General features: G+C 34.5%; 1 long non-coding RNA gene across 1 annotated transcript; it reads right to left on the reverse strand.

Annotated features, from left to right (window-relative positions):
* Positions 1–4,008: 4,008 nt before the first annotated feature.
* On the reverse strand, positions 4,009–7,118 carry LOC138899579 (uncharacterized). The gene is made up of 3 exons (XR_011411307.1): positions 6,887–7,118; positions 4,544–4,579; positions 4,009–4,327 (listed from the first exon to the last, which is right to left on the reverse strand). It is a non-coding gene; the product is annotated as an uncharacterized lncRNA (long non-coding RNA).
* Positions 7,119–10,027: the final 2,909 nt, after the last annotated feature.

The raw sequence follows: 10,027 nt of genomic DNA on the forward strand, positions 1-10,027 counted from the left end.
GTAAGTTAAGATGAATATGAGACTTGTTACTCATGATTTAAATGTGTTTAAAGCCATGATATGAATATATATGATGTTTGGATATGATATATAAAGTTTGGGAAAAGTTGGATTTAAGTTGCGGAAAAATCGAGCTAAGGTTTGCCTTGTAACGAGCCGTTTTGAGAAATTAATTCGTAAGCTTTATGATGTCATTTTGGGACATATATTATACCAAAATAAAGGTATTTGAACCTTGTTTCCAACTTTTCAAATCATTTATTCATACAATATCGGGGTAGAGAAATATGGATTTTTAAAGTAGGGTCGCCAAGTCACGTCGCCGCACTTCGGAGAAACTGGCAGGTTTATAGGACAGGTTGTGAGGCAGTTTTCCCCCAATATATTGAGAGTTACAGGGATACATTTATATTTAATTAAAGCCCCATCTATATAGTTTCTAACTCTGCAAACCGTTCATCGATACGATGTCAAAGTAGAGAGATATCCGCATTTTTGCGAGACTGCGCAAGCAGCTCGGTTGGGACCCACTTGAGACGATCTCCGACCTTACATTTTTTTAAAGGTGTTTCAGACTCATTTCGGGTCATTTATCACCCAAATTTCATCTAACAGCTCTCCAAAACCCTCCCTAACATATCCCAAGATCCCAAGAACCAAACTCAAGGGAAATCAATTCAAATCATCATCAAAGTTTAGCCTAAGTGAAGAAGAGAGTCTCTATGGTGTCGTGATGTGATTAAGGGTGATTGTAAGATAAGGGAAGCTTTGGTTTGAGTTTTTCCAGATTCTTTATGGTATGTATAATACCCTATTTCTTGGGATTAATATTATCTATGTGTTGGTTAAGTTATTGGATGAAGATTACAAGATAACACTTGAAAGGGGAAGAGTTGTTGTTATCTTTTGTTGGGTTGTTTTAAGGCTATACATATATGTTGTTACGGCTGAAATTTCAAGTTGTATATACTGCCTAAGGTATGTAAATCATGTTCTTGGTTGTGCTTAAGGTTAATCATGTGTTGTTTGAGTTGTTTGAGTTAAAATCTTCAAGATAGTAATTGGCATGGCATAAGGAATCGTTATCTTTTTTGTTTGTGGGCTGTGTTGAGGCTATATATATGGTTGGTTGTGGCTAGAAATTTTTATAAATAGTTTGATTATGTTTTGGCTGTTATTGTTAAGCTTATCTATGTGCTAATTCAGTGGATTGAAGGAGACAACATGAAAAATAAGAGGTTGACGATAAAGGTTAAGGTGTTAGGCGTGGACTATTTTTGAAGATTATTCTTATGATGTTTTGGAATGAAAATGATATGGTAAGTATAAGTATGATGTTATATAAGTTGTATGCAGATTCATGGAAAAGGAATTGGATTAAAATATATTTTGTTAATTGTAAATCGAGCTTGCCGCTCAAATGGTTGTTGAAGTAATCAGAGAGTTTATTATGAATTACATTGTTGTTGTTTGGGCTATTTGGTAACTTTTAGTAACTTATGGGATGTAGTAAAAATAGGGGAGGTGCTTTCTGTTTTCTTGTAGAATATTGTTTTTGAAATATGAGAGTTACAATGCTTATATGATGACGACGAAGTCGGGTTACTCATTGTAGACGTAAGAAGATCATATTGAGCTTGGTTGACGATTGGAGAGAAGATTGCAAAGGTATGTTAAGGCTATCATCCATATGATATAAATGAAACGAGCAAACGTACAACTTTCATAAATGACTCTATTCATAGAAGTACTAGGTGTACCTATGTTCTTGATTCCCCATGTGTCCTATTATTATATCGTCTGTTCATGGGTCTCAGAAAATGATATTAATCGAAGGCATATTGATCTTATGACATTCCAAGAGATCTTATTGACTTACTTCATTATGAATTGCATTCATTTATATATGTACATTGACCCATGACCAGATGGCGTTATATACGCATATATTATATGTATATGAGGTATTGGGAAAGGTTATGGCGTTATATACGCACCACCACCTGATCAGCTAGTATACGTTGATAATTTCGCCCATAGTGGCTGAGATGATATGATGGGATGCCCTTAGAGACTTGATGATATTATGTGCGCATATACCTATGCATGGTATGGCATTTGTACGCACATGCATGACATTATAAATTTTTCATGATTCACAAAGCTATTCAGAATTACATGTTGAGTTTTTTACTCCATGTTTATTTCATGTCTTTTATATACTACTGTCATGCCTTACATACTCGGTACTTTATTTGTACTGACGTTCCTTTTGCCAGGGGACGCTACGTTTCAAGCCCACATGTTGAGAGTCCTCCTAGTAGACTATCAGCTCAGCGGAAAGTGTTGGAGCACTCCACTTGCTCTGGAGTTACCTATTTGGTCAGTATGATTTTGACATGTATTAATTGGTATGGTGGGACCCTGTCTCGACCTCTATGATGTTTATGTATTCCTACAGGCTTATAAACAAATGTCATGTATATGGATACTTGTATGGCCTTGTCGGCCTATGTTTTGAGTATACAAATGATCATGTCCGCCTTATAAGCCCGTATGTCTCATGCATATGCTTCTATATCATGTTGGGTCATCCCATATAGAGTATTCCCTTATGTTTAATTCTAGTTATCTCATGACAGCCTTTCCGATTCATTTACCCATGATAGTATGATAAGAATGATACGTTAAATTGGTAGTCGGTTGAGTTAGGCTCCGGGTGCCCGTCGCAGCCCTACGGTTTGGGTCGTGACAACTATGCAAAAATAAGATAATGAGTATTACTGTATGGTTACATAAATATATCAACAAAAAAAATAATATTGTGCCATGCCTTATAAAAAGTTATTAAAGGCAATATTAAAGCAAGAAATGAAGTTGTTTACGATGATTTTGACCATGACAATTATTATGATATGATTTTCTCTGTGAAGGAGATATTCATTATATGGATGGCGTAACAAAATATCTAGTAGTACAAAAGCCGTTGAGAGCTCTGAAAGAACTAATTTGTTACTACCCGGATGAATAAAATTATTCATGACACTGATATTGTAGTAAGTCTCAAAAGAAACATTATGAGTTTCAAATGTATTAGCCAAAGTGATTGGCATATTGAGACTATAAATGAAAGGAAGATTGAATATCTTTATATTACTATAATCATACCAGGTAAATATGAAAGGTTACCTGACTTTTCTTCTATTTGTACTACACAAGTGTATGTATGATGATGCAATCGCATGTCACAAGTAAACTAGAGCTTTACTGAAAATAAATATTAGTTGGCATGACCGGTTGGCCATCTGGTTCAATTATGATGTGAAAAATTAATTGAGAATTGCATTGGCATATATTAAAGAAATAGAAGATTCTTCAAGAATTCTCTTTTGCTACTTATTCTCACGATATACCAGTTAAGGTTGGGATTGAATCCCTTGATTTTTAGAGCAGATAAAAGGCGATAAATATATGGGCCCAGTCACCTGCCATGTGGACTATTTATTATTATATAATTTTAATAGCTGCATCTATTTTATGGTCACATGTGCATTTGTTCAACTTGCAGTTTGACTTTTGCAAGGTTACTTGCGCAAATTATTAGAGCAAAGTTTCAGAATATAAATTATGATGATTTATCTTGATAATATTGATTTAAATAGAAGTTGGTTTAGTAGAAATTATATGCCTCCAATTATAGCTAATCCATTGGTTATGAGAGCAAATCTGCCAAAATAAAATTTGGTATGAGATGTATTATTTAATGTACAACAACACTTGTACGCACCTAGCCAAGTTATTAAAAATTCTCCCTATTACAATCGGTTCAAGGTCAGGAACCAACTAATTTCCATCTAGAAATATGGATGTGCTATATGATTTAATTATGCCACCACAATGCATAAAGATGGGTTCCCAAAGAAGGTTGAGAAATGTGTTGGTAAGCCTAACATTAGGAGGAGAAAAAAGGGCAATTGAAAAATTGATATGTGGAATGAATTATTATGAATACATATAGATCATCGTACTAGAAAATATGAACTTGAATTTCAAGTGATAATTCATTTGTAAATTATTGCCAGACGCATTTGTTGACCCAAAGCTAAATATTATATTTCAATTGTTAATGCTCCAAATAGAATAACGTCCATGATGGACAGATTTTATGGCACACATAAAGCGTAATCGACTAATCGATTCCAAAGATAAAACTCCTTGAAGAAGGAGAGGAGCAAATGTTCAAGATGGTCATAATAAGGAGGCAAGTGCTCTAGAAGAGCACCACAACATAACACTTCATAAGACCTCATGGGAGATGCTTAGGTACCTGAAAATAATGAGATAAAAAGATCTCAATGAGTTATGTCTTTATTGGGTAATAATGGAATCGATATAAAATGATCATTAACGATGTTATTAATATAATATAGCACTCAATATTATTAATATTGACGAGGATCTTGAGCTCAAATCTGTCATGGAATGTAGACAGATAAATGATTGGCTAAAATAAACAAAAATACGCAATTAAGATTGATTTCACTTGAAAAATGTGAAGTTAGACGGATAGTCCAAACACCTGAAAGTATAAAGCCAGTGGAGGTATAAATGTGTTTTTGTGCAAAAAAATTCAAGTCGATAGACATAATAAAGACTTCTTGTATCACAAGAAGATTTGTAAATATCCTGGCATTGATTATATAGAGACATGTTCTCCTATGGTAGATGTAGTCATTTCAGGTTTTAATCTGGCAATACATGAAAAACTTGATGTGCGAATAATGAAAATCATTATAGGATTTAAATTGTTCTGAATCATATTAAGGTTTCCAAGAAATTTATTAAATAAATCTTCAAAAATCCTTATACGGATTGAAGCAATTAGGGCGCATATGGTATAATCTCCTAAGTGAGTACATGTTGAAAGAAGGGTACAAGAATATTTCAATTTGTCCTTGTATCTTTATAAAAAGATTTGGATCTGAATTTTTTATAATCGCCATATATGTTGATGATTTAAATATCATTGGAACTCCTAGGGAGCTTCATAAAGGAGTAGACTGTTTAAGAAAGAATTTGAAATGAAAGATTTTGGAAAGACAAAATTTTGTCTTGGTCTACAAATTGAGTATATGATAGATGGAATTTTTGTCTATCAATCAGCATACACTGAAAAGCTTTTAAAGTGATTCTATATGGATAAAACACATCCATTGAGTACCCCGATGGTTGTAAGATCACTCGATATAAATAAAGATCCATTCCGACCTCATGAAAATAATAAAGAGTTTCTTGGTCGTGAAATACCTTATCTTAGTGCAATTGGTCCACTGATGTATCTTGCTAACACTACAAGGCCTGCCACGACCCAAAATTCAACTAGCCATGATGGCACCTAACCTCACCCGCTAGGTACAATAATCCGATTCAATTAATATTTAAGTGACTCTAATACATTCCCCAAGGACTGGTAGTACAAATCATGAGCTTTAAAGATTAAACTTTATAAAGTTGGTACGAAATAAATACATCATCTGTTCGAAATTTACATGAACAGATTAAAAAATCTAAAGCTACCATGAACAAGAGGTAGCTATGACCGGAACACGGGTACATCTTCAAATCCAGCTCCCGTCGATCACAACAATGCCAACATCCAAAATTTGCACGCAAGGTGCAGAAGTGTAGTATGAGTACAACCGACCCCATGTACTCAATAAGTAACAAATCTAACCTTAGGTTGAAAGTAGTAATGGGCTTGTACCAAGGTCAGAGTCCAACTCTAATAACCAACAACAGTTCATAACAATATAATTTAAAGCAGCACAAGTAATAACTCAATAATAAAATGCTCAGCTCATATAAAATTCCAGAAATTTACTATTTGCTTTTCAATATAACAAAAAAACTCAAATTTTTTGCCGAAAATTCACCGAAAATATGAGTAAGTCTGAAATCTGTGATTTTTCTCAAAAACTTTAATAACCTATAAGAATTTTTATTATCATATGTCATGAGAAAAATACATCTCTATGCCTACATGTCAATGAGTATGTGAAGTCATGAATGACGCAATATCGTACAACATGAGAAAAATGCATCTCTATGCCTGTATCTCAAGTGTGCATGTCAATGCGATGCAACTCAGTAATAAAACCATATGCATACTCTCAGAGTATCATTTTACTCAGTCCATCACTTAGTCCTCACAATCACTCAATCCTCCCAAACGCTCAGCACTCACACTCAGTAGGCACCTGCGCTCACTAGGGTGTGTACAAACTCCGGAGGGGCTCCTTCAGCCCACGCGCTATAAACTGTACGGACAACTCACGTACTACACAGACAACTCACGTGCTACAATATAAATATCTAGATCCGTACGGACAACTCACGTGCTGCACGGACAACTCACGTGTTGCACGGACAACTCACGTGCCATAGTATAAATATCTCACAATCAGGCCCTCGGCCTCACTCAGTCATCAATCTTCCCGGTCTCTCGGGCTCTCAATGTCATGAAACTAGCCCAAAATGATGATATGATATATCAATAAATAACAACATAGACTGAGATATGATATGCAATTAATGTATATGACGGAGTACGAAATTACAATTTAAACATATAATTCGACAGCAGGAATGACTTCAATGGGTCCCAATAATACCAGCATTTGCCTAATCATGATCTCTAACACATACAAATATATGAAAACATACAAGTTAATTGACTATACAACTCTACGGAATCAACTGAGTCTCAATTTTTACGGTGCACGCCTATACGCCCGTCACCTAGAATGTGTGTCACTTCCAAATAATTCACATAACACATATAATCAAGGTTCATACTCTCAGCTCCAAGTTTAGAAGAGTTACTTACCTCGAATAAGACGAATCCAATGTCGAGCAAGCTAAACAATACTCCAGAAATTCCATTCTGTGCGTATCAACCTCCGAATGCCTTCATATCTCCTCTGTTCCAAGCCAAACGATTCGACACTAGTCAAACAACATGCAAATTATTCAAAATATACTCCAATGCTTGCAATTTAACAATTTATAAAAAATTCTAATTCCGCTCGAAAAATCGACAGTAGGGCCCACGTCTCCAAACTCGACGAAACTCACAAAATCCGACAAACCATTCAATTGCGAGTCCAACCAAACCAAAATAACTCAAATTCGACCACAACTCGAACTTCAAATCCTCAATTAAAGTCTATGAAATTTTCTACCATTTTCAACCCAATTTCAAACATAGGAGCATATCTCAAGGTTCTACGTCTCAAATCATAAATCTACAAGTGAAAGACTTTCTTTTAAATATCAAAATCCAGCTCGTTGTTCAATTAGAAATCTCATATTTGAATACCCATGTCAAAAGAATAATAATTATGTCATAAAATAGTTTAATAGCTTGAATGAAAATTAACTACAATTGTAGTTTGCGATTGTAGGGCACTGTTGCTTCGTCTGAAAACCGCGAATTGGAGGACATTTAGCTTGCCTTAAATCCCGAGAAAACAAGGTTGAAAAGCTTTGTAACCGATCCAATGGTCTTTGGAATAGCACTGTCAGAAGCTCCCTTTAACTTTTCCCATAATTATCATATTCTCCTTTAATACTTATAAAGCATCCCTAATTGGGATTACTATTACTGCCAGCAAAAAGGGTGGGCTTGACCCTTTTATCTCACTAAATTATTGTCCAAAGTTACCAAAGTCCAAATACGGAACTACATATGGCCCAATAATCCCTACTTACTTTCTTAACTCTCTTCTTTGTCCCATGCTACGTAAATGTAAATATTAACAAAATGACTACAAATATACGTATAGGTAAACTATAAAAAATAAAGAAAATATAATTAATGAGATAATTCAAGAAATATAATTAATGAGATAATTCAAAAGTTCATAAAAAAATTAGATCGGGTCGTTACAAGGCCTGACATAACTTTTTCTTTTTATGTCATAGCAAGATATAGCTCTGATCCTACAATGAGACATTGGAATAGAATCAAACACATATTACGGTATATAAAAGGGACTATCGATATGGGCTTATTTTATGGCAATTATTTCAATTCCGATCTTGTTGGTTATGCCGGTGCTGGGTATTTATCTAACCCACACAAGGCTCGATCTCAAACAGACTATGTGTTTACATGTGGAGGCACTGCCATATCTTGGCGACCGACTAAGCAATCAATCGTGGCTACTTCATCTAATCATGCTGAGATAATTGCTATTCATGAAGCAAGTCGAGAATGTGTATGGTTGAGGTCTATAATACATCTTATTCGAGACAAATGTGGTTTGAAGTGTGACAAACTACCCACAAATTTATATGAAGACAATACATCATGCATAGCCCCCAATCAAAGGGAGGATTCATAAAAGGAGATAGAACAAAGCGCATGTCACCAAAATTATTTTTCACACATGATCTTCAAAAGAATGGTGATATCAATGTGCAACAGATCCGTTCAAGTGATAAATATGGTTTATTTGTTCACCAAATCTCTACCGACGTAAACCTTCAAGAAACTAGTGTACAAGATTGGGATGCGAAAGCTCAAGGATGTGAATTGATACTCTCATTAGGGGGAGTTAATACGCGTTGTACTCTTTTTCACTTACAAGTTTTTGTCTCACTGGATTTTTCTTGCAAGGTTTTTAATGAGGCAACCGAAAGACGTATTTCTAAATATGTGCACTCTTTTTCCTTCACTAGGATTTTTTTTCCCATGAAGTTTTTTTTTTCTAATAAGGCTTTAATGAGGCACATTATATATGGACATCCAATAGGGAGTGTTATAATAAAAATTAAATTATGGTGGATGTCTACTCTTCTCCATTATCTCCATAACTCACACTACTCTAATACTTATGGAATTATTATTGTAACTCCATAACTTCCTCCATGATCTTCCTCTCAAATGCTTAATGACATGTTAAATGACATATTTTACAATAGTGATTCTTCACTTTTCATGCCTATATAAGGACCTTATAATAGATAGGAAAAGACATACTATTGAAGAAGAAAATCTCTTCCTTCTCTCTATCTCTATTTCTTATTCATGTTTTACTAAATTGCTTTTATTTCATAATACCATTAAAATATTCTGTGGCCGGTGAATTTTTTCTTTTTTTAAAAAAAATTTATCGGTGTCAAAAATACATTGATTCAATTAGTTCGGATTCTCATAGTAAATACTCCCTCCATATTTCGTATGCGGGTAAGCTCTGCGTACAGACTACCTTCGTCAGATCCAACATGTTGGGAATATACTAGGCCTGTTATTGTTGTTGTTGTTGTTGCAACATGATTTTTCGTGTGTAATTGACATGCCAATTGTAGAATATTTTTACAGACTCCGATTGGCCTGAATTTTCATAGGTCCATAGAAAATGACCTATTGACCAACACTCATTGCTTTCTCCTGACTTTCGGGTTCATTTTATGGCATTTTATTGTTATGCAATACAATTTTGTGATAATATACACTTTTTCATGTGTATTACTACATGCTCATATTTTTTAGAATTTTTTTGACTGTCTCCGGTTCGCTTGAAATTTCGTTGGACCATAAGAAATGGTCTAATGACCAATACCCGTTGCTTCTCCATGACTTTCAGGTCCATTTTATAGCGTTTCATGATCATGTAATACGAAATTGTGATTATATCTACTTTTCCCTGTGTATTAGTACATTTTAATTTCGTAAACAAAAATTGACAGATTTTAATTGGCCTGAATTTTGGTAGGTCCATAGGTAAAGTCCTACTAACCAATAGACATTGCTTGACTATGACTTTCGGGTTCATTTTATGGCGTTTTGTGGTCATGTAATGTGAATTTTTGATTATATTTACTTTTTCGTATGTATTAGTACATGCTGATTTTATAGAATATTTTTTTACGGACTCTGATAGGCCTTAATTTTCGCAGGACCTTAAGAAGCGGCCTAGTGACCAATATACATTGCTATCATGACTTTCCTGTTCAATTTATA

The sequence above is a fragment of the Nicotiana tomentosiformis genome, chromosome 9, assembly GCF_000390325.3.
Source record: "Nicotiana tomentosiformis chromosome 9, ASM39032v3, whole genome shotgun sequence".
Classification (NCBI taxonomy): domain Eukaryota; kingdom Viridiplantae; phylum Streptophyta; class Magnoliopsida; order Solanales; family Solanaceae; genus Nicotiana; species Nicotiana tomentosiformis.